Raw genomic sequence first — 27,345 nt, 5'->3', positions numbered from 1 at the left:
TGACTCATATCTAGCACACATCACAGCAATACCAGATGTTTGCTAGAGAGGACATCCCACATGACCATTTACTGGGGGATGCTGGCTATGCACTGGAAATGTGGATGATGACACTCATCAGAAATGCACACGCACCCACAAAAGAATGCCATAATGAGGCACATGCACAAACTAAGAACATCATGGAGCATGTGTTTTGACTTCTGAAGTCATGGTTCTGGTGACTCAATATATCTGGTGGACCCTTACAGTACTGTATAGCCACATGTGCACATATGTTCACATGTGCTATGCTACACAATATTATCCTGTGGAAACAGCTGCAGTAGGATTAGCAGAGGGAAGGGATACGCAGCTCCCCACGAGTGCATAGGTCACAACAGCCACAGTCCCAGGAGGACTCAGAGGAGGAACCCCCTGATGATGTCCCTGTAGGCAGATGTAGATATGCCCAGTATGCCCTGACTTTGGCTAATAGACAATGCATATCACATTCTCTGACAACCTAGAGCCCTAGGGACTGACACCTTACTCCTACTTATGTACATATATTAAAAATTATGCCAGGCAATCCACACAACCTGTACCTATCCATGTATTGGATATGTACTGCTTGCATCAGACAGAGTCAGCCCTGAACTACGGTTCTGTCAACTGCTGTATTCACAAGGTAAGTCTCTAACCTACACACTACTTGTAAGGATTACTATAATATAGTATTGTACGTATGGATCTGCTGCATTTATTCAAGGAAATATAGTGGGCTATTTGGACAGAAGTAGCATCCACATGTGACTATAGATACCCTGCCCACTAATATGTGTTCCTTAATATTCACTAGGCCTCATGGTTGGAATATGCACTGCATCAGTCAAGGGAGATGTTAAACAGTTGGGTCACATAATATTTGGACTACTGCATATCCCAGCAGAACATGTGATGTTGTTACCCCAAACTCAACACAGCAGCTTTCCCATATAACTGCTTTAACAGTAAGACATCAATGGTATATCAGCAGTCCAGGCAATCTCAGGGCAGTAACATAGAAATTGATCACACATTGTATGTCTCACGTAATGCAGGAATAACAATGTACAATGTGCAAATGTATGCTGTTGATTGTGTGATGACTGACTCCTCTCTGTGTGGCAGCTTAAGTGTCTTAATGGACAAGGGAAGTTAGCATGGTTGATGGTTCAAATCTGGAAGTATCCAAATTTTTTGTATGTGAGATATTATTATGTTGGTGTTTTTACAGACTGTCAGTCTATGTGTGGTGTAACATTATGAACCTCTGTCACATAATTACCAGCTGGAGAATGCCATGGACATTTTGAGTGAAGTGCAGTAGTGCAGAAATAGAGACATATGTTATTTTCTGTAACAAAATCCCTGACTGGAGTACAGATAGGTGTGGGCTGGAGTCAGTTTATAAGTACTGACAGCCCCACTGGGCATGCCCATACACATAGTTAATCTAAACGCAATTCTGTTGCCCCTTCATCAAAATGACGTGTTTTATATATATATGTCTATATACATATCTGTCTGTCACTATCTCTCTCTGACATACATAGTATGTCTGTCTCTATGTATATATATATATATATATATATATATATATATATATATATATATATATATATATATAGATATATATATACATATATATATATATATGAACAGTCATCTCAGTCTCTCCCCATATATCTACATAACACATATATATGTACTTATCATACACACACGCAGCTACATTTTATATATATATATATAAAATGTTGTATATGCACGCCTGGACAGGGCACATTATTCCTGCCCACAGTCTGGCCCATCCAAGTGCAAACAGCCACATATGGCCATACTGGTAACTGTAGACACATAGTTAGAATAATAACAGTTATCTCATTTCTAGGAGTAGGGTACTAGAGACAGATAACAGTACAAAGCAATACCACTCTGCAGGCCACATATGCTGTTCAGCACAAGCCTAGTTTGTGTAATTCACAAGTAGTTTGCCTTCAAGTACATATAAAATAGACATCAGCCAGGCACATGCAATAAGTACTATAATCTATAATGTGTAAGACTAGATAGGTAGCAGTTCTAATCTCACTCCAGGCCACTTGATGTGTGTGTGTGTGTGTGCGTGTGTGTGTGTGTGTGTGTGTGTGTGTGTGTGTGTGTGTGTGTGTGTGTGTGTGTGTGTATGTATCTCCCTACCAAACAACTGAGAATCCTTCATTGGCTATCAAACTGCAATGGCTATGCACCTTTTGGCCCTGTAAGTTGCTGTTGGCATACAAACTGCCCTCTTTTACAAGGCTTGGTGATGACATCCACCTTAAGACTACAAGCTGCCATTCTAGTATCAGACTTAAGCCATGGTGCATTATAATAAGTATTTTGATTTATAGTGAGTAAAATTAGATAGATAGAGGTTCAAATCTCATTATGAGCCATTTGATGCATGTGTGTGTCTATCCCCCTGCCAAACAACTAAGAATTTCTCATTGGCTTGCAAACTGCAATGGTTATGCACTTTTTGGCCCTGCAAGTTGCTGCTGGCTTCCAAACTGCCTTCTTCTACAAGGTCTGATGATGTCATCCACCTTAAGACTACCAGCTGCCATTATGGTGTTAGATATAATCCATGGTACATGGGATCAGTACTGTGATTTATAGTGTATTAAGACTAGATAAGTAGGGTTATAATCTCAAGTAAGGCCACTTTGTGTGTGTATGTCCTTATGGCATAAATATGATCACCTCAGTAACTTAGAAAGAGGTAGGGTTTTGCAGTATTTTATTTGTAGCAGGTGATGTGGCCCTCCAAATACCTGACCATAACTAGGCCTGCTGATGTCATCAAGCATAATATGTTCTAAACCAATAGTACTAGTAGACATGAGGTGCGTTGCATGCATTACGTACTGTGATCTGCAGTGTGTACCATTACATAGGTAAGTGTTCTAATCTACATACAGCTAACTTGCTCTATGTGTGTGCCATGCCATGTCCTGTAAGTAGTAATTGGAAGTGGTGCTATCCTCAATGTAGACATGTATGTATGTGTGGCTGTTAGAGCATTTTACAGCAGCTTATGGAACCGTAGGATGTTTAAACTTCACTAGCATAATGGCCATACAGCTCTCGCAATCCTTGACAAATGTATACCCTTATTTACATGATCAACACATATTGCCCCAGTCCAAGAGGATCACCCAGCCAGAGTCTTTATTAAATTAGCGAATGCTTAAAAATGTGAATGCTGATTTTTCGACCCTCTTTAAGCATAAGGTTAAAATCTCGAACACTTGGAACAATGATTTTTTTCCCCAGGGAAAAAAAAATCACTGGGCCATTTTCGAGACTTTGCTATTTCCTCCACTGTGGTGCAGTCTTGGAGCTGGTATATTTGAGTAGGGGGGGTGTAGGGGGGATCTCCCACTTTATTTACTGTTTTGAAGGTTTTTGTTTGTTTTTTTTTGTTTTTTTGTGGAACAGCAATTTTTTCCCCTGGGAAAACAATTGTTGTTCCAAGTGTTCAGCATTTTAAGCTTTTGCTTAAAGAGGGTCAATAAATCAGTGTTCGTTTTTTTAAGTCTTTGCTGATTTAATATAGACCCATCAGTCATACAGATGGCATGTGCTGAGGTGCACTGATGTGCTCTGTTTGCAATTAGGCAGGGTTCTGTTTCAAAAATGTGTTAAAGTCTATTAGACAAATCTCTCCTACCAGCATGTATTACTAATGCCACATACTAAGTTAATGTCCTTAGAGTGATTAATCCATCTACTATGCCACCTATAGATATGCAGCATTTACAATCAAGAAGGGTCACACATTGTCCCATATGCAAGGCAGAGATCACCTCTGAGTAGTTTATATGCTATAAGCTACAATGACACTCATTTCAGATGATCCCCACTGAACACCTGCTGAAGACATGAAGTTCCTTGTGAGGGACCATACCGTTGTGTGCAAGTGCCAGTACTGCTTGGAAAGGTACATTACCAAATGGCCATTGCACTCAAATATTGCCATCCAGTACATGGAGGTTATGAGTATGTCAATTATGGGTGATTGTGCCCTCAGCTATGACATATGATTCTTGTCATACCACTGGGGAGACATGGTGATCTCAGGAACATTAGTTTTAAACCTGTGTGGCCAGGTCTGTGTACCCAGTTCTTTCACCCCAGAGTATGTACACCACATGTTGCGACTGATGTGCTACATACCAGGTACTACATAGGTGTTAGTGATGGAAATGATACTACATATATATTTGCATGGAGTTTATGGCCATTAGTATGTTAACAGGCATTTGTTCATCAATACCTTCTTGTAGGATATTGACATAACTCACAGACTCCATGAGTGTTCACAGTTTGCAGGCATCAGCCAACATTGTTAGCCACAGACATTCAGTATTCACTTGTATTGAGGTTAAATGGATTCCAAGCAGTAGAGGTTCCAGGACTGAGCCCTGTTGAACAGTGCTGTTTACAGATCAGCTATTGTGGGCAGATGTCCCTATGTTGAGTATATGTGTCATCAATGGGCCACTTAGTGACCCTTACAATGATAGTACTATGGATGCCTAAGTGGGTGCTTTGTAAATGATGCCTGAGTAGTGGATATAGTCAGACAGCTTGGCTCTGTCCAGAGGGTTGCATGCCCTAATGTCCCCTCACCCAGGACCTTGGTGACTGCCTCGGAAATGTCCACTATATTTAACAGTCATAATCCCTCTGTCAGATATCCAAACCTGTGTGTAGATCACATATAGCATATGTGTGCTGATCAGTTCCATGATAAATGCTCCTACAGGCATACAGACATGAATACTCAGCCAAAGAGGTCTAGAGTTCTGGTGATCAGTGGATGAACCACCTCTGTGTAAGGGTATAACAGTTGCTGTTGTCCAGTCAGCTGGGGTGTAGCCAGTGGTTTCAGTATGATTGCAAGGTGTTCCCAATGGTGTTTAGTAATCCTTGTCAGATCCCATGTAGTAGGCAGTCTGAGATGTTAGCATGTCCAATAGATGTTGTGTGTCCTCCATAGGTAGGATATTTATGACCTGCTTTGTAAATATGGAAGTTATGGGACAGGTTGTAGGAATGTCATGTGTCACATGTGGTGGGGACAAGGGAGTGAAGTTGATGCAAAACCCGTGGGACTACAGGTTAGCTATGAGTACAGACCCATTATATGTGGCATGATTATGTGTGAGTTCACCAACAATCTGGGCCTGTCCTTTGAGGTTACACATGTAACTACACTGTGCGTTGTGGTTCTGCTTTGTGTGGGTGGCTAATTTTGTCACTTACTGTGTCTACACAACATCACAACATCATAACAACACTATGTGCTTGTTTTAGCTGAGAAGGTTGTGCCTCCATTTTACGGGAGGGGGCGCCCTTACCCCATCTACCACACAGCAATGTCCACCTCTTATTGTATAGCTTGCTAATGGCAGTTGTCCACCAGGTAGATTTGCTGTGCCATGAGGAGCCTGTGTTCCTCCTGTCAGGTACAGCCAGGTTCATGCAGTTGTAATGCTGCTGGCATAATGCATAGGTGTAGAGCTCTGCATACTTGCCTGTCCCATCGGAGGAGGAAGACACAGTCAAGCTATGTAAACCATCACACAGGAGGTAATAAATGGCTTTGTTAAAATATATGTCTGTATTGTCTGCAAGGTGGGGTTACTGCTGGTAGTTTTAATGGCAAGTGAGCTGCAGCATGACTAAACAGCACAGTTGGTGGTCACTTAATACCACCCCAAACCATGGTGTAATGATATATCTTGATAGACACACATACATACAAATACACACAATGGGCGTCTGAATTCATGGAGCTGCTCTTGTAGCTGGCTGTCACTTGATTATGTATCCTTCCAGTAATAAATGGCATCTGCAGTGTCTCTGGGAATCACAGTGTTTCACAAAATCTGGATGTGTATCTTTCCTTAATGAGTATGTGTACATCACCTGCATTAACTTGTACATTGCAATTTTAAGGTCTGAAGATGTGGATGGATGTGTAGTGTGGTATGGCTGTGGTGCTGTCCATAGTCTTGAACCAGATATCCTTGACTGCATACATGTCTGCATATTCCAGGGTGGGGACACCTTCCACAGAGTGGGGATCAGTGTTGCCATACCCAGCATGAAGCAACATAACCATGATGTTGTATAAAGATGGTGCTCTCATTGCCAACTTTTCCCTCAACAGTGCATCTAAGATGCATTGTGGAGGTTTCATCAGCCTTGGCTGGTACTCCAAATCTCAGGGGTGAGAGATAAAGACCATCACTGGTGAAGTATTGATGTCTATTAAGCAAGGCATCCCAGGCAGACATAGTAGATCCCCTGACAATGACACCACATGCTAAGGCAATTATTGACTTCCATCTATTACTGTGTGCATGGAGCCATCATCCTAGGTGAGGGTCAACTGCAGCTGAAAGCTATGCACATACCTGTGAGAGGCACAGACTGGCTAAGCTCATTCATGTGTCTGCATACAGTCTGGTGATGTATGTCCCTAGTCGTACACACCGGTAGGAACTATGATGCCAACATTATGTTAACTGATATTCCTTGATTTGTGGCAATGTGTAGTAAGGCCTATTGTGTCAATCCACAGACAGCTGTCGGTGATCTTTTCCATATGTAACCACTTGACACAGACACCAATGTGTCTCATCATGTAATCACCTATGACTAAGAGATGTGATTATGTATCTTGCCTCGGGTGTATGACAGGTGAGAGAGTGGTATATGAAGTATTATGTGTACTGTGCACTCCAGAGGCAGGACTTTCTGAGGTGTCCGTTGTTTGGCAATGTATCTGGTAAGGAGCTGCACACATGCTGGTGTGTGTGATGTCGGTGTAGGTGGTGCAAGCTGTGAACTGTGCATGTTGGCATAATGCTCATTGCCATATGAAATGACTGCTGATGGAGACACCATGGCAGAAAGGTTTGAAATGGTGACATCTGTCACAAGATGTGTTTCTGTGTCATAGGAGTAGAGGGGTGTGGACACTACCAAAATCTCATCAGCAAGTCCTGCAACATTAGGGTCATGCTGCCACACCCTTGGGGTTGACAGCCTAATGTACAGTGTTTATAGGCAGACCTTGCAGTGAAGATATGGATGCCTGTACATTCTTAGAGGACTTATTTAACTTTGCTGACATGCTGATATGTTGGCCTCACAAGCATGTGATGCCTGTCAAGCAACCAAACAGCACACTGCTTGTTGTGTTACATGATGTGGGAATAGAGCCGTGTTTTGGGTACAAACTGTGCAGTATGACATGCCTAGGACATGTGGCAGGTGGACACACATTGGCCAGAGGTAGCCAGTCCACTGCAGTAAGCCTCACAGCCATGTCATACAGATATCCACTATTAATCTGTTGAAGAGCAGGATGCATGACTAGCTGTGAAACTGTTACCTACAATGGCTCAACACCAGTGTGCTTGTTTCAGCAAGACTTGACATCTATGTCAATGGACATTGTACATTATATTGTGGTGCTACAGCAGTGCTCCTAATCACCCTCTTGTCAGTATCCTAGTGAAATACCACCAACCCTGGAACTGAAGGCATAATACATGCAAAAGCCAACTGACTGCCCGGGTTGCTGATCAAGGCATCTATTTGGAGAAGGGTATGTGAAGTCTAAAGAGCCTTTCATGATGACAGCTATGTGGATAAACAAACAGGCTGTGTCCTACTTCTGATTATGGGCTTCATAGTAACTTTTTGCAAGGGATGACAGAAAATGTATTGGAGCATGGTATTCTATGTGAGAGTGGTGTCAGTAAGATGAGCATTAGTAGTTGCCAGGCACTGGCAATTCTGTGGACTCCCATGTGTAACACAGTCTTCACACAAGGCAATTGTGCCCTTCCAGTACACACCACTTGGATAGTGTCCACCTGCAGAATACCTGTGTAAATCCCCCACCTTACCTGCACAATTTATACATACTACACTTCCCTAACATATGTGTCTGTGCTCTATACAGATGCCTTGGATGACTCTCTTCTTGGAACATGCTGGAAGTAACTACAATATGTAGATGCACAAAGGACAACTAGCATGTAGTGCCAAGCAGTGTCCTCAGATATCTGAGTTGTGTGGTATGAAATACCATGAAAGGAGTTAGCATGGATATGAGCAGTAAAAGTGTCATACACCTATTGACACTGGAACAAACACAGTTTGTTTTGCTCAAGTCCAGGTCATGCTTACCGACTCTAACCGGTGGACTCCATTAAGTCTTACACTATGCAATGACGTGAACATGACTCACTGTAACTACCATGGCCTGACAAGGTGTTTAACAATATTAGGCCAGCAGGCCTTGCTGGAAACTGTGTAGGTTATCTACTGAGTGTTATGCCAGCTGGTAGATAGCTAAGTGTCTGACAGTCATAATCTGGGAAGATGGCAATGGAAAACCTATGCTACAATAACGCCAGTCACCAGTGGATTTCCCCAGACATCATTAATGGAGTACCCCTTCTAGCCATTCCCTTTTCTGCAGTCATGGTCACTGTCTGACTGACTACATTAGCAGGTGATTGCATATTAGGAGCTGCCACTGAATCTCACACAGAATCAACAGTTATCCAGGATGGCCAGGGACACACATTCAGTTGTTGTCTGAGCCACTGAAAAATACTAAATGCCAACAACTGCACAATACTATCCTTTGGGAAGTCATCCACCCTTGGAAATATAGTAGTGTCTGCACATGACACACAGTTGAGCCATTACTCATGGACTTATGGACACAGACAGTAATGTAGCCTTTGACTTTCACTGGTCAGTAAGATGTGGAGATGCATTCAAATGTATACAACATATACAGAAAAGTATGAGAATTAAATCTCAGACTGTCATTGTTATTCTGAATTTGGCACTCATCACACCTATCACTGGGTGCAGGGGCCCTCTTGCTATATCACTACACAGGCATATCTTACAACTGTAGCAGCCACACAGGTTTTATGGTACACCAATACACACTGTAGATAACATGTCCTATGGAGTCTGTGTCAAGAACATACATGTGTAGCCTGTCTACTAAATGCTTTGGAGGGGATATGTATGGTTGCCATACAAGGAGGTGTCAGATCCCATTGCATGTCTCCCATGTCTCCGAGGCAGGACTAACACATGTCTTACCCATTCTACACACATACACCATCACTGTGGTATAAATAGTACATGCAGGAAAGAAAGGTGTTTAACACAGACAGTACACCCTATAAGTAATATGCCCTCCATGCATGTGAAGCACACATCTGCTGTGACACACATCATGTTCAAGTTAAACAATGGGATGCAGAAAATGGCAATCATAACTGGTGTAGGACAAATGTCTGTAATGGACACAGTAAATTTGTAGATTGGTTATCTCCATCAAAACAGCTTGTAGATGTGTTATCTTCCAAAACCCTGGTGACACTTATCAAGGGTATCAGACCTTTTCACAGATTAGGGATGCATGAGTATGCTGAATGAAACCATTCTCCTTGTTAGCCTGTTATACACATATCACCTATAGTGCTGTACCTTGCTGAAGACATATTTCTTCTGTGCTGACATTCCATCCTGTACTGTGATCTCTATGGCTTTATTGCCACTCTGTATCCATAGGTGTCCCCAACAGACTCCTGAAACAGGCACATAAATGGGTCTGTGACAGACCTTTCATTGTGTAAGTATGCAGCTATTACATCATACAACATAAAGTACACAAAAGTATGTGGCTTAGTGATTACAAATGTAAGCTTACAGTATCTGTCAATAACCAGTACAAATGGCATGGCAAAACAAGATTGCATTACACAAGTACATTTTAATTTATATAGTCACCTTGTGCATTAGACACATAGCTTCATTTCCCTGCATTGATGACAAGGATGACAGGGATGTGGACCAGGTATCATCACTTGCACAGGGTGGGGGTGCAGGAGGTCTAAGCTGACCCAAAAGGTTGACAGCATGTGTGTGAGTCAGGAAGGGAAGTAGGTAAGATAGACCATGAAAATGTGCCATGTGTGTCTGTAGGTGACCTGCATTTACCAGTGGTGTGTGTGTGTGTGCATGTACATAGTCAAGCTCAGTGCTAGCCCTACATGTGTGTATGTTGTACAGTTTTGAACTGTGCATGGTAAAGCTGACAGTACACCATCTCTGGCCCTGAACATGGGAACTAGCTCTGCAAGAAGTTGCACTGGCACCTCCATACCCAAGGTCAGAGGTGGTGCTAGTACCTGACAGTGACTGCTGTCTGCTGGGACTTTATCCTCCACAGAAATTGCCAGGACCACAAGCCCATGGCCTGACATGTCTTGGTGTGGAAAGCACACTCCCCTCTGTAGTACTGGATGTACTGCCACGATGGGAGCATGGTTGTGCACAGCCATGTGAACTCTCAGCAGATGGGGATGCAGTCATACATCCATGAGTCTGACGCTCATCTCCAACCAGACATTCCAGCACAGACACTGTGCATTCCAAGACAGACAGTCTGCGATCTGTCTCAACCCACCTTTCCACTGTATCAGTGAACCGATCCAGGGTGTCAGCAATGCAGTGGAGGCAGTTATGGATGTCAGACTGTGCTTTCCATAACCCTAAGCATATGTCTGGAGTTCCTTTCAGAACATGGCTGTGCCTCCATGATGGCCCGAAACATGTGTCGAGTGACCCATGATATGACACCGGCAACAGGTGGTGGATGGACAGCAGACCTCCTACAAGCACCCCTATTGATCCGCCTGTGTGGAACCTCACCAGCTCTCTGGTTATGGCCAGTGTCTATACTCACTACAGCCAAGGTTGCCACACTTTCCTGTTCAATAACCCCACCCTCTGACTGTCCAATATCTGTGGTCTCCAAGGACTGGGTATGTATTGGCATACTGACTGTGTGCAGTGACAATGAGGGCAGAAGAGGGATATCAACCTCTGGGACAGATTAATCCCCCAAAACCCCCACCTGTGCCTAACTCTGGCCACCATCATCATCAGAGTCTGAAGAGACACTGACATCAGGTTGCATAGTGGACAGTGACCAACCCCCTGGTCACCTGTGATAAGAAAGGAAAAAGCAGTACATTAATACCTGACTATTATGCTCTGCAGTATTATGTTGCAATATATGTAAACCTCTATACGCTGTTGTCACTATTACAGACCTGTTGAAAACCCAACCTCATACAGTAGGGCAAGAGGACATTACTTTTCCTACAAACAGCTGTAGTTAGTTGTAAATAAAAGCTCTTTACACAACAATCTCATCAGCAACAATGAGGTACACTGTTGACATTCGTGAAGACTCTGTACAGTTGACAAATATGATAATGTCCCGACAATACTGTCACATCTATCAGTGTGGTCACACCTACAAGGCAGGTATAACTCTAACGTGTACAGCCAGAAAATATCTGTGCAGTTGGCAATCATGCCAACAGAACAGCAATCCAGGCAGCAGGCTTGGGATGACACTTTAGGGATTACATTGCTGTAACCCTACATCCATAACAAAACAGTGTTGTGCTTACCAGGAGCAGGACTGTGGCTTTGTCCAGTACCTGACGGACCTGTGAAAAGTTGAGGGAGAGGTAAAGTCACTACTACCAGATAGGATCATAGGAGGTTACTAGGCTAATGGCCCTGGGGCCCTTACAAGCCTAGCCAAGAGTTTATCCCCCAAAAATAAAACTGAGTCATCACCTGTCACCTCTATCAATGAGGGACAAAGGTGGAACCCCTGAGACAAATTTGTGGTTTCCCATCCACTCATCAAGGTTGCACTTGAAGAGGGTCAGAGAGGTACTTTGTTTGACATGTATGGGAAGTCTACTGCAGAGATGGGGCAGCCTCTGGTAGACAAACCTCTCTCTCCAGCAAGTCTTGTTATGTCACATATTAGATTTAGGCCTATTAAGTGGGTAATGCATAATGAGTTAGACTTATGGATAGGGAGCATTTCTAGTAGGGCAGGGTCTGATATTACCTTGTAGGTGAGACACAGATCACCTCTGAGCAATCTTTATGATACCGAGTAGAGTGATAGTGATTTGAGCCTGTCCACATAGAACAGGTGTTGGAGGCCATGGATTCTCTTTGTGAGGTATTTCTGTGGCCTTTCCAGTTAGTGCAGGTGTTTGGAGAGGTACATACCAAATGGGGCGTTATACTCAATTATAGGTCTAATGAGGGAGGAGTACAGAGAGGTAATAACCTCCATTTTTCTGGATGCTGCACCACAGCAAGGTAATATATCCATATATCTCACATTTACAGTAGCTACTATGCTAATTGTTATATTGTTCAAAATCTGAGCATGAGAGTCAAATTGCAGTTAAACCATTCCATCCCCAAGAACAAAGACCTGACACCCATGTAAAAGTATGTACACCCTGACACACTGAATGATACAGTATTGCAATGCTGATCAAACTAAGCTTACCTGTATGCTCCATGGGTCTATATTAAATTCTCGAAAGCTGACATTGTCAAATCTGACACTGACGACACGAGAATAGCAAAACTGCAGAACATCGAACAAATAAACGGAAATCTCCGTAAGGGAGATTTCCATTTACTTCAATGTAGTGCAGTCTCGAAGTTGGTATATATAAGTAGCGGGGGTGTGGGGGTGCAGCCCCCCACGTGGGGTGTGCGGGGGGGGCTTGCCCCACTGCCTACACTGTTTAGTTTTTTTTTTTTGTTGTTGTTTTTATTTTTTTTTCTGAACCTTCGATGCTTTAACAGTTCGATCACTAAAGGTCGATTCAAACTGTTAAATATTCAGTGTTCTAATATAGAACTGCTCCTCTGCCATGGAAACTGTGGTACCCACATCCACAATGTACAGTGTGATAGATGTCTTTGAGCTGTCGTGTGTGCTTAGGTTCACCAGGAATTCCTCAGTGGCTGACAGAGGTTGTTCCACTGCAGGCCCTCCACCAGTGACACCATGATCCCTGGCTACATCTGCTGCTCTTCTGCGTGCAGCATTGCTCATGTCCATTGCACTGTGTTGAACCTGCTCATATGTCCTGCTCTGATGACCTGTGGCATTCATGTCACAGACAAGGTCAGCCTACAATGCTGCCCACTGTTCCCTGTTTTGCCAGCCCCCCCCCCCGGATAGTAGGAGTTTATGGTGTTCCCATAGGCCTTCCAGCAAAATATCATTCTCTGCATCTGTGAAAGGTGCATAGTGTCTTGGATACATGTTTCCTGAAAGACAACAAAATGGGAACACATGTCAGGATCACATACATAGTAGTACACTATATAGAGATACAGCAAGAACAGAATGGCTGGCATTATCCACTGTATGATCACACATGTCATATTCCACAGTGTGTGAATACAACTAAGATACTAGTGATAGTGAGCTATTCCCATGTGTGACATGGCAGATTCTGTTGTATGATCATACATCCAACACTGGAGTCTATTGTAGTGTGTACCCTAGGGGCATCCCCCCTGTTAATATGTCAAAACAACAGTGTCAAACAAATGTGTGGTATTACAACCACTATAAAGGGACAGTCCCATGAGACCAGTGTGCCACATTGACAAAAAACATTCCACCCTTGATGTATTGTACATCCTCTGTAGGTGTAACAAATCTGGAGATCAATGACATGTCATTATCACAGTTCTTAGGCTTAATGCTGTAATCCCTATTCCCTGTAAGTATATTCACACAGCTGCATCCTGTTGTAATTAAAATGGTTACATATCTGATGGAGTGCAATACTCCTCTGTTGATATGTGGTGATATTTATGTTTTTGCAAATGCGTGTTTTGTGTGCAGAAAGCCTCATACAGAATGGTTCCCATAGCCAGCTGTTTGCCTTTTTAATATGCTTCTCATTATTATGTGATTTCCTCTTAACCAATCTGTAGTTCTGAAATGCTAATTGCAGCCAGCACAGCTGATGTTCACTATCATCAGCCAATGACATGCAACCACTGTACAAGATATCAGGCCTTTATGTAGATTAGAAACCCTTTCTGATATGTTTTCTTGGACATTACTGGGGTGAGGAGACTATGCCTTTGCAGAGGGGGGGGGTCTGTAGCAGCATCTGTTACATAGAGTTGTGTGTGCTACAGGCTGCTGCTGCTGCTGCAAGTAATAGACATAGGCAGAGAGTGAACACTTTGAAGGACAACAAGCTGTAGGAGTAACTGTGGGAGATGTGTCAGCCTTGTTGTAGAGGGAGAGTCAGAGTAAGTGTACCCATTCCACTCCAGTTAAGGCATGTGTTTAAGGTAAGTATGTTAGGCAACTGTATCACTAACAGAGTACTAGACAACATGTTTATTTTCCCTTGAGCAACATAGGGGAGATTGTGAGCAGTTCCTCAGTGATTTATATGATATTTTATTTAAAAATGCAGATTGTGAGGTTATGTTTGTCACTCTTGATGTAGTCTCTCTATTCACCATGATACCTAATGGAGTTGTTGTTGACTCAATAAGGCAGTTTTTGAAAAAACATGGATCATATAATGCAGAACTAGTAGAGTTATTGGTTGTTCTCCTACAGTTAGTGTTGGAGAATAATATTTTCCTCTTTGGACATCAGTTCTTTAGACAGTGCAATGGCGTAGCTATGGGCACTTCTTGTGCCAATAGCTATGCCAATGCAGTTATGGTAGTCTGGGAGGAAGAGTTTGTTTTTAATGGTTCTTTCTCACAGTATGTTCGGTTTTACCGCAGGTTTGTGGACGATGTCTTTATTTTATGGGAGGGTGATGAAGATAGTCTTTGTAGCTTTATATCCTCCATCAATGAATCCACAACTTTTTTACAATTTACTCATAGGGTGTCTGCTGAAGAATTGGATTTTTTGGATGTTATAGTTGCTAGGGATGAGACAGGGTTAGTCTATATGAAATTACACAGGAAAGATTGCCATGTGAATCATCTTTTACATCGCAATAGTGCACATCCCCCTCATATTTTTAGGAATGTTGTAACCAACCAAATTATGAGAGCCTCTAGACTTAATGTTAGAGAAATAGATTTTGATTGTGAATTAAATAAAGTTACTGGCTTTCTAAAAGAACGAGGTTATGATGACAAGATTTTAACCCAACACATACCCTTGGCTGTTCAGAAGCGAGACAAAGAAGCAAGACCTTACTTCTCTCATAGAAGACAAGATATAGACAGGATTAAAGGAGTGTGTATAAGTAATCCACCTAGAATATGTTTGAAATATACATCTGATGTCAACAGATATACTGACATCATTAAAAAACACTGGCAGGTCCTGCTGATGGACAGTAGTATAGTTGATTTCATAGATACTGTTCCTAGGATCAGTTTTAGGAATGATAGATCCATTAAGAGGCGATTATGTTACCCTAAGGAGAATATAGTAGGTGGAGAGTGCTTTGGCACTACTCAATGTGGATCATGTAATTGGTGTGGATATATAGACATTAGGCAGTCTTTCACTCACCCTGATCAAGGGAAAGAATATTTTTTTCATGTTTCAGCTACCTGTGACACCAGACATGTTGTTTATCTTGCCAGCTGTAGGACATGTTCTATGTTTTACATTGGCAAGACGGATAGACATCTTAGGGAACGCATTAGGGAACACGTTTATAACATCAGGAAAAATAGTACCACTAATGCACTTTCCAAACATGTTACAAATACTGATCAGACACATGTTTTTAGTTTTAGAGTTATTAGTTTAATTCAGGAGAGCTTAAGACAAGGTGACATTCATAACAGAACTGAAAATGTAGACGCAGTATGGATCACTAAGCTTAGGAGTACAGAGGGACATGGTCTAAATGAGTGTATCCCCTTAAGACCCAGATTAAGAAGGAGGCCATTGAAGAGATAAATTTTTTAAGAAGTTTTAGTTTTTGTTTTTCTGTTTTCAGTTTTGATATGTATATTAAAGATGTTAATATATTTTTATACATTATGTGTTTTATACATTGTGTTTTTAAATGATGATTAAGGCCATGTGATATGTTTGTATAAAAGGTGTGTATTTTTAGTGCTTGCAGTACACCTGAAGAAGCTCGTTTGTGAAAGCGCTTGTGTTGTTGCACTAGTAAAGGCCTTTTTGGATACTACACCACCAGCGTCTTATTTTTTACTTTGATAGGTGGACTTTATTTCTGAGACATTTGGTGTGTATTTGCCAGTTATTTTTTACTGTTTAGGATTAGGAATATGTATATTAGAGGGTCAGCTCAGGTTGGACAGTTTGGAGACAAAGCAAGAGAGGCGAGATTGCATTGGTTTGGACATGCGCTGAGAAGGGATGCTGGGTATATTGGGAAAATATGCTAAGGATGAAGCTGCCAGGTAAGAGGAAAAGAGGAAGGCCTAAGATAATGTTTATGGATGTGGTGAGAGAGGACATGCAGGCAGTTGGTGTGAAAGAGCATGATGCAGAGGACGGGAAGAAATGGATACAGATGATCCACTGTGGCGACCCCTAATGGGAACAGCCAAAAGAAGATGAAAAAAGTCACTGATGTGGCCGTTCAGTGATTACAGATTTCACTGTTTACTTGTCGATGAAGACATGACAAGATAGTATAGACATGGTATATGTGAAGTGAGTTGCCCTCTGCAGGTCTGTGACTTCCATCAGTGAAAAGAAGACATTTCATTTGAAATGTATTGTGTGGATAAAGCGTGCATGACTCGGTCATTAATTGCTGGCCTGACAATAATGTAATTTAAATACTACACACCACTGGATTTGAACCCTGGACTGCGTGTGGCAAAATGTGCAGTTTGCAAGGCAGTTAACAGACTAAGCTATGAAGTCACTATTACAGCAGCTGTATTTGCAAGATATAAGTGCAAACATACAGACTGTAACATACTTTTTTTACATCCATCATTATGTGTTTTTATGGATATTTTTCTGCACCAGGGTCTCAGTTGAACATGTATTTTCCCAGCAATGCATTAGCAAGTGTATTTCTAAATTTTGCTGATAAAAGGGAAAATTTACCTAGTATTAGAGACCTCACTTACATCCATTATTATGTGTTTCGCTTTCTAGTGTTGTACTCTTGCACCTTAGTACAAGTTACACTCACATTTTTTCCTTTACTCTTTAAGCAAGTTTGCTTGACATGGGGCAATGTGCAGCTCCACTTAAACACACTTAATGATCATAACTTGCAATTACTATGTTTTGCTTAAACCACCTGTGTGGCATGGCTGGTTAATGCAGTGACCTCCAGGTGTGATGGTCTTGGATTCGAAATAGGGAACAGGTGTTTATTTTGTATGTGTTTATTATCATTTAAACTACAGATATCAATATAGCTCCATTTAGCTGAGCTTAGCAAAGCTGCATGATGTGGCATGTCGCACAAAAAATATATAAAGAAAAGAAAAATGGGGAGATAGGAAAGTGATGAAATAGGGTGCAAGCAGGGGAAAATATAGTGAAAGGATGTGCAAGAATGGTGTAGGAAAGAACCATAGCTCAACACCAACTGTGCACTTTGGCAGAATTTGTAAATGACTTTGTACTCTCATCCCTGAGAGAGGGGTGAGGGCAACATAACCGTGTTGTTCAGCCAATTGGACCAAATTATGTATCCAGTGGACATGTGTGTGAAATGTAGAGCTATGTATGGAACTATATTTTTTGCGAGGGGGGCAGGTGTCCATTTTTTTTTTAAGGTGAGAGTGGAATGTTGGGGAAGAGACAAATGTACTTGTGGGTGAGGTAAGTTGGGTATGTAAGGAAGCTTTTGTAGACAGACAAGACAGCAGACAGGGGTGGTGTATGACATGAAGGGGTGAACACCTTGGATGGGGAGGGTTTTGTGGAGTTGGAGTCCAATGTGCATCTACAAGGTAGCAGTATGACTCACATCCCCAGCCATGGGACTGCTGGCACTGCTCCATCACTTCCCCAATGGTGGCAATGGTTGATGTTGGGCTCTGGGGTGAGCCTGCCCCACCAGGGTGGCCAGCATGCTCTCCATCCTGCAAAACCATTGTCCAAACTCATGGAAGACAATCCCGTGCATCAATCTTGGCAGTTATTCACGGGTGACAACTCTCTCCACCACCACTCCCAGAGGGGGGCCCGGCCCCATCCTGTGGGGTGGTACTACCCAATGCTGCAGGTAGTGCAGAGGCAGCAGAGGGGGCACCACCAGGCTTGGTTCTAGATGTGCTGGGACCCAGTGCCACAGACGGAGGAAGCAAGGTAGGAGGATCACAAGGAACCAGCTAATCTTGATTGGGTGTATTAAAGTAGTTATAACAATACATTAATGTTAGTAATAACCAAACCAATGTTAGCATTAACAGAATGGAACATGATATTGATTAATCCAAATACATATTAAGATGTATTATGTGTAACACAACATTAAGTAACATAACAGTAAATATGTTAACAACAATCCAGTATAAAATAACCCATAAGGCAAGCAAAACAGTTTAACAAAATATGTTAATATTTAATCATAATAATAAATAGCAATAATAAATTCAAGAAGATAAGGGGTGGAGAGAGAGAGAGAGAGAAACATACCATTAGTGACATTGCAGATGATATCCCTAAAAAGGCTGGTAATGCATGCTTCTACAGGTATGCAGTGTAACTTGTGACTACAGTGACTACAATTCTACTATAGCTGATGTAGCATGTACATACCTTTCAAGCTGTTAACACTGGACAGTATAGGCCAAGCACTAACAAATGCAGGTGCACAACTACACAGAACATAGGTTCCTAGGTTCATAGGTTGGTACTAGGCTATTGGCCCTAGGGCCTATACAAGCCTAGCCATAACAATTCCCTGGCTATTTCCTCCCACACTATTTACTTCCCTGGACCCCTGTCTAGCAGGACGACTGATGTGATTCCCAGGGTGAATTTCCTTTCTCCCATCCAGTTGTTAAGGTTCCTTTTGAAGAGGGCCAAAAAGGTGCTCTACTTGACATGTATGGGCAGTCTATTCCAGAATATGGGGAGTCTCTGGGTCAAGAACCTATCCCTCCAGCATGTTTTGTTTATTGTGATGACAAGGTTTAGCTCCCTCATGTGTGTAGCTCAGAGGGATTGGGATTTCTAAAAGTGTAGCATGTCCAACAGCTCTGGGTTTGACATGGCCTTGTATGTTAAGCAGAGATCACCTCTGAGTAGACGATATGCGACATAGTATAGCTGGAGTTTTTTAAGGTGGTCAGCATAGAGCATCTGCTTTAGCCCTGTAATTCTTTTAGTGAGGTATTTCTGCTGCCTTTCCAGTTGTTGCAGATGTCTTGCGAGGTACATACCAAATGGGGCATTGTATTCTATAATGGGTGTAATGAGGGATGAGTACAGTGGGACAATGACCTCATTTTCCTGGATGAAAAGCCCTTAGTGATGAGGTGTGCCACATAGAAGGACTTCCTGACTGTTGTGGCGATGTGGTTATTGAAGGTGAGACCACTGTCCACCTGTGTCCCTAAGTCTCTTATCACACTTTTGGTGTTTAGCGTATTGCCACCTATGTGGTAATTCATGGGTACATGTTTTCTCCCAAAGGGGATAACTATACATTTCTTGGCATTGAGCTTGAGCCCATGGCTCTGGCACCAAGCATCTGTTTCTGTAAGGCCCTTTTGTAGAGTATCCACATCATTTGGGGATTCAATAATGGCTCCCAGTTTGTAGTTATCTGTGAACTTTGTTATCCAGAGTCCCTTAGTGTTGGCCTGTACTTCAGAGAAGTAGATGCCAAACAAGAGCAGTCCCAGGACTGAACCCTGCAGTACTCCACTTGTCACTTGTCTGGAGCTGGATTTGGAGTCTGCTACTTTTACAGTGTGGGTTCTGTCAGTAAGCCAGTTGGCAATCCATCGAGTGACATAGGGATTAATGCCCAGCTTAGTAAGTCTATCTATGATTCCAGAGTGGGGGATGGTGTCAAAGGCCTTGGTGAGGTTCAGCTAGGCTGTATGGATGACCTTACCCCCATCCACGGCTCTGGAGACTGATTCGAAGAAGTCAGTCAGGTTCAGGAGACAAGATCGGACCTTCACAAACCCAAACTGGTTGGGGTCCAGTGTTTGAAGGTTGCCAATGTCCTTTTTTATAAGTTCCATGATAATACATTCCATGGCCTTGCAGATCCGGCTCATCAGACTGATGGGGTGGTAGGTAACAGGATCCAAGGTGGGTCCCCCCTTGTGGAGTTGGATAACTGTAGCTGTGCACCACTCAGTGGGCACAAAGCCTAAGGTGAGGCTCTGATTAAACATGACACTTAGGTGAGGTGCCAGTTCATTTTGTAGTTCATGTATTACACAGCCCGGTATGTTATCCTGTCCCATGGATGCTGTATACTTGGCTTTGGAGACTGGGTATTTTACCTGTGTGGCCATTATTACCAGAATTTGGCAATCTTCCGGTATTGAGATGGGCCGTTTAGGGGGTGAGAGGGGGGTGAAGCTGGCACTGAATTGATCTGCAAGGATATTGGCAATATCCTTGGGATCAGTATATTTAATGCCATTCTGTTGTAGCTCAGAGCATATCTGAGCATTGCCATTTAGATTCTTGACATAGTTACAGAATGCCTTGTGGTTGTCTTTGGAATCTTTGGCAATTTTATTTTCATAACTAGCTTTGGAGGATTTTATGAGGGATCTCAGCTTCTTACTGAGGCTGGAAAGGGAGTTTTTTGCATCCTGGGATTTTCCTCTTTTCTGCAGCACTTTCTTCCTTTTGTTGTAAAGTTTGTTTATGGCAGGGACTACCAGATTGGCTTCCTTTTTTTGGAGGAGAGCATTTTGGCTCTACTTGGGATGGCATGATTCATGCATGAGTGGATGTGCTCGTACAGTGCCTTAGCATAGGATTCAGCAGTGGAACTTTCAGTTGCCGTCTGCATGGGTGCCATGAAATTTGTCACTTCTGATGTGAGCAGCATGAAGTTGGCTTTGGAGAAGTTTTTTTATGGAGGTTTCCTTACTGGGGGGTGGGGGTGGGATGTGGATGTTAAGGGTGATTAGCTTATAGTCAGACCTGACCAACGAGGGGGTGACCATAGGTGTGGAGCATCGATTTCCCATGTTGGTAATGACCAGGTCCAGGATATTGGAGCCCCTGGTGGAACTATGGATTAGTTGATCCAGGGCATTGGAATTTATGAATTCCAAAAAACGTTGGGTAAAGGTATTGGTACACGAGTAGTGTTCCCAGTTAATGGCAGGGTACTCAAAAGCACCCAGTATTAGGGTGTTTGGTTGTATCTTAATATTTTCCAGAATGTTTAGAAAGGTGTAGTGAGAATCTTGGGGCATGGTGGGGGATCTGTAACAAGCTAAATTTGGATTGCAGTCTTACCCAGTGTTTGTTGCAGCTGGAGAATTTCAGGTGCATTGTGTTGGGAAACTAGCCTGGTGGTGTGAATATTCTTGGTGAATATGGACACTCCTCCACCTTTAGTGTTTTGCTCTTGGTTTGGTGGCCGAAAAGTGTGGTAAGAGTTGTAGCCTGGTATTGCCGGGGTGATCTCTGGAGCCTTGAACCAGGTCTCAGTTACTGCACAGATATCGATGTTCTCCATTTTTAGGAGTGCCTCGAGAGAGTGCATTTTGAGGTTTAGACTTCTAGCATTGAGTAGCATTACCTTCAGAATGTGCATGCTTGTACCTGTTACAGTGGTGGTTTTATCCTTTGAACCTTGCCTAAAAAGGCCCTATAGGTGTGGCAAGAGCTTTAGCCAGTAACCTGAATCCCAGGGGCGACAAGTGCAGACCATCTCTGGCAAAGCATCGTGGTCTGTTGATCATGTCACCCCAGGCAGACAGATACTAGATCCCCTTTGAATGACACCAGAAGCTTATTGTTGAACTCAATCATTTTGCCCTTATATTATGGTATCATTCTAGGCAAAGGCAGGATGCTACTTAGGGCTTGGGTCATGTGCATGTACATGACTACCAAGGTGTTTTGTAAACAGATTTGGAAATGCATTGCAGTCCAGATAATCATTTATCTGGTAATCATGGACCAGACAGATTAGGCAGTTGTAATTGCATTACAAAAATTCATGACAGTTGGGAGGTATGTTTGTGTACATTAAGTAGACTAGACAGCTGTTATGCCTTAATTGGCAGGCATGGGAGTAGAACTCAAAAGCTGTGACTGCAGAGGACATCTGCAAAAAATGTAACAATCGACTGCAGCAACTTAGAACAGGCATGCAATTAATACAGCCCTACTGCAAATATTAAGACAGAGTTAGCTAGGAAACCACAATCCTGATTAACACTTTATTGGTATTGGTGTTAATTATCTGTGAAGTCTACACACAATACCTGCCCATAAAGTGGGCTATCTCACTCATATACCTGTTGTTCCTGGAGTGGGAGGAAAGTAGAGCATTATGTGACTGAAATTGGCCTGGAGACAGTCTTGAACTGTACGAGGAGTTCTGCAATACATTTTACAGGGCATTACTTTTGCATTCTACAGCTATTACAGTTTTACAATTGACTGCAGTGACATTAGACTAGACATGTAATGAATGCAGCCCTACTGCGAATATTAAGACAGATTTAGTAAGGAAATCACAATCCTGCTTAACACTTTATTGGTATTGATGTTAATTATTTGTGAAGTCTACACATGATATCTGCCAATAAAGTGAGCTACCTCACTCACATACCTGTTGTTCCTGGACTGGGAGGAAAAGAGAGCATTATATGACAAAAACTGTCCTGAAGACCACCTTAAACCATACCATGAGTTGTGCAATACATTTTTCAGGCCATTGCTTTTTCATTCTACAGTTATTACAGTTTTACAGTTGACAGCAGCAACCTTACCATAGACATGCAATACATAGAGCTCTACTGCAATTATGTTATGATACCACAATCCTGCTTTACACCTATTTGCTTACTGTTATTGGTATTGTTTATTGTCTATTACACTACAGTTTTTATTGCTCATTTATTGTACTGTAGTTCTAATTGTCCATTTATTGCACTACTGTTTTTATTGTTTATTCTTTTTTGCACTACAGTTTTTATTGTTTATTCATTATTGCAGTACAATTTTTATTGTTTATTGCACTACAGTTAGCATAATATATCCATACTCACCATACTTATGGTGCAACATGGCCAGGCGCCCGGCATGGGACTGCATGTTGCGAGCCCTTTCAGCTGGAGCTGTTGCGAGAGAAGCGCACTATTATGCATACCAGTTTTGTACAGATTTAGCTTGCATTTTAGTAATATAGTGGAAGAGATACTTACATATGTCTGGGGCATGCCCAGCCCTGGCTTCTTGGGCCCAGGTGTATCAAGCTTCTCTCTTTGTATGCTTCAGGTCATTGTAGTGGTGATGACACGGCTGACCAATGCGATGTATACCAGTACCCATTGGTAAGTTCCCTGGCCAACTGATCTCAGGTCTCAGCCTTACATTCTGAGCCCTTAATTGCCCTGCAGGAACTAGGTTCATAACTGTATATCAGGAGCCCAACAAAAATCCTGGACTCCTACACACCCCATCTCTGCACCTGAAAGCACTCACCCTCACCAACACCATCTGGCATACTGACAGCTGAAAAGACTCCAACGACTGTTGCAGAATCTCTGCCTATTGGTCTTAATATGGGCTGTTTTCCTGCCCTTATACATCATTCAGAAGCATTCAAAAAAGCACCATGGTGCTTCATATCATACAAACCTGCTTAGCAGCACGTAAACTCACACAACCATGGTTTTAGCGAAGCTTAGCAACTCACAAACATTAGTAGCCATTAACCACATTTAAGCAGTCCTTAGCACCATGCAGCTTTTGCAAATGTAAAAGTTTTGTCTTTACATTAAACAAATATTTACATTACATTAAACAAATGGTATGTCTGCTAGGGACTCGAACCCAGGACCTACAAAGTTTTAGGCCATGACTCTACCCATTTAGCTCCTTGGATAGTATGAAAACTAGTACACCTTCACATATCCTACTAAGCTACCTGTTAGTTTTGCTAAGAACCTGCACAAATGGGCTTCAACAGAACCAGAAATAAATAATTCATTACATCCTGTTTGTATTTTTAGATGTCTGGCAGGTGTTAGCTCTGTATGTGTAAGTGCAGCTTAGTCTTGCTGCTCTTCTCATCATGTTGTGCAAGCAAACATAAAAAAAAATACAAAAAAACCCCAGATATGATAATTAATTACATCCAGTTTCTACTTTTAGATGTCTGGCAGGTGTCAGCTATCTATATGTAAGCGCAGCTTGGCAATGCTCTGCTCCACATTGCTCAAACGAACATTAAGAAAAAAAAAAAACAAATAAAAAATTTAGAAATTTAAAACACAAACTATTAATTCACAGCACATTTTAACAGTAGCAGGGAACATTACATGGAGCCTCATTATGTACATAACATCTGACCAGGCATCCACAAGCACAGGTAGCCTCTATACTTCTGCCTACATGGATTCAATATCCCTGTTACTATGCTCTCCCTTGGCAGGGCACCATGATTAATATGCATGGTGCACTACTCAGGGGGATCCGTGGCCGTGTACATGGATAAGTTCCATATAAGGCTCTACATGGAGCCTACATAGATTTTATTGAATCCTGGGAATTGTCTTTCTTGACCAACAACTCTTTTCCCCAGCTCACATGGATCATTCCTCTTTAGTCATTTGCTAACTGTTGTCTACAGTCAAAGATGCAATTATTAAAGTTACAAATAAGCAAATTTCAGACTAGATAACCACCTAGCCAATTAATGTCACACAGTAAGTCTTGCATTATATATTTTAGTTATCTCAGTGTCAATGTTTGTTTTTTCCCTCTGTGGATCTGATATTCTGTGCAGGAAATCTCATACATGTTATCTACTATTAACTTACAATGTGAAACCATAAACAGCTGCTTTCTGCTAGAATTACTTGTTAGCCTATACTGTATAACTGGACATGGATGCTTTCATCTAGAACTGATTACCAGTCTGTACTGTGTGAGTAGATACAGTTGCAAAAAAGTGATTGCTAACTTTGTCTATAGCAGTAAATCTACTACTCTTTATATACAGTAAAACTCGCCAGTTGACTGTATAGGGATACAAACATACACTGCCTGCTTAATGCATAACTGGCTTAGGTTGTTGAAAGCAATGCCTGTGCTTGGCAATGCTGTACTTTAAGTTCACTTACTATGAGCTGTGAGCATTCCTAGACTAGAATTGATGAACACTACTTGTAATTACTATTTAACCTAGCACCTAAGTTTTGACAAAAGCGTTTGATATAGAAACAGAAGGCTTGAAATAATTTGTTGTTTATAAACTTCATAGTAAAAGCATAGTCACTATATAGGTAAAGCATCAGCCACTATTAACAGCAATCTGATTAATCCTAATGAAAAGTGTTAAGTACTCCCAGCATCTTAAACATAGTAAAATATACTGTCTAATAATCCTAAAAGGTAGACTACATAAGATGTTATTGCCTTTAGTCTCTACATACTACTAGCCATGTTGGATACAAACATTGTGATACTAAAATGGCACTTGTAATGTACTGCTAAAGGCTTCTGATAGTATTCTAGTTAGAGTCTTGTAATAATATGTTTCAAACAACTTTTGATTGGATTGCCTAACTACATTGCACTCATCTCTTTTGTGCTTGACTTTCAGAAAGCACCTCACCACCATATGCTTGTAATGCCCCTGGCAAGCTTTAGGGGTTCTACTTTAAAAAAAAAAAAAGATCACTAATGGATAGACATAGGTCAGAGAATGTAATGGATGCTGCACCTTTATCAACTTATTCTTCCATGAAGCATTCCTCCCCATTACTTGGCATATGCTTATTGTTAAAATCCATGCATGCTATATTTTTATCAGTCCTTGTTGCATTTTTTTTTTGTCTCTAACTATAAATCCTCTCTATTATCTTTCTGTAATCATAGAGTCCACACTCTGTAACAGGACCCAAGCATCTTAACTGAATCCAAACAAGGAAATTCTCACCACCAGACATAAAAAAACTTTCCCCAACAGAAACACATTGTTTTTCTTGTGGATTTGGCTAGACAGTGTACAGGATATGTTTAATGGCATTTAATAATAACTGACTCCCTAGATGAAAAGTTAGAAAACTGCAACAGAAAATAAATGATTAAGAAAATCATTTTAGAAGAAATAACGTGCGCATCACTGGCTTGCTAGAATTAGAGTCTTTTGGAGTTTTTGTGATAAAAAATACTATTGCCAAAAGCTCCTTCTCAATCTGAGCATACTGCCTCTCAGTTTGGGTTAGTGTTCTACATGCATAGGCTACTGGTCTGCCCTCTTGAAGTATAACTGCACCAAGACCAAATTTTGAAGCATCACAGGAAAGAGTAACCGGTTTGTTCATATCATAGTATCATAAGGTAGGTGGGGTAGCAATTTTCGACTTAAGGTCTTCAAATGCCTTCTGGTGCTGTTCCAACCATGATCATGCAACATTTTTGCACATTAGCTCTCTTAATGGTGCTGTCATCTCACTGAAGTCTTGAATCAACTTGCCTAAATAGTTGACCATGCCTAGAAAATGTTGTAGAGCTTGCACATTATCTGGTGCTGACATCTCAAGAATAGCTGCTTGCTTGGTGTGGTCTGGTCTCAAGCCTGTACTCGTGAACAAATGACCTATGTATGTAACTTCTGGAAGTCTGAATTTGCACTTCAGAGGATTGAGCTTCATGTTTACTTCATGTGTTCTGTCTAGAACTTCTTGAGGTTTCTGTCATGCTCTGCTTCATCATTGCCACCAACCCATAAATCATCTACTATTATGACACAAGAATAACCTGCAAAAATTTGCTCCCTTGCATGCTGGAAGACTTCACTTGCAGATTTTATTCCAAATGGCATCCTTAGGAATCTGTATCTGCCAAATGGAGTACCAAAAGTAGTTAGAAATGAAGATATGTGATCACGCATCACTTGCCAAAATTAACTCTTTGCATCCAAGACAGGGAAAACAGTGGCATTCGGCATTAAGGCTACGACCTCTTCAGCTGTGTGTATTGAATGATACGGTCTCTTTAATGCTTTATTCAGATCTCTTGGGTCAATACATATTCTGATTTTGTCTGAGCCTTTTTTGTGAGCTGCTGCCATGAACGATACCCATTCAGTTGGTCCTGTGACTGGACAAATCACACCTTGCTGCACCATTTTATCCAACTGAGTCTTAACTTTATCCTGCATAGCTATCGGAACTCTTCTTGCTGGTCTGACTACA

Source organism: Protopterus annectens, chromosome 12.part0, assembly GCF_019279795.1.
Source record: "Protopterus annectens isolate FY-2018-M chromosome 12.part0, PAN1.0, whole genome shotgun sequence".
Lineage (NCBI taxonomy): Eukaryota > Metazoa > Chordata > Ceratodontiformes > Protopteridae > Protopterus > Protopterus annectens.
The sequence above is the reverse complement of the archived record's forward strand: the minus strand, read 5'-3'. Positions refer to the sequence as shown.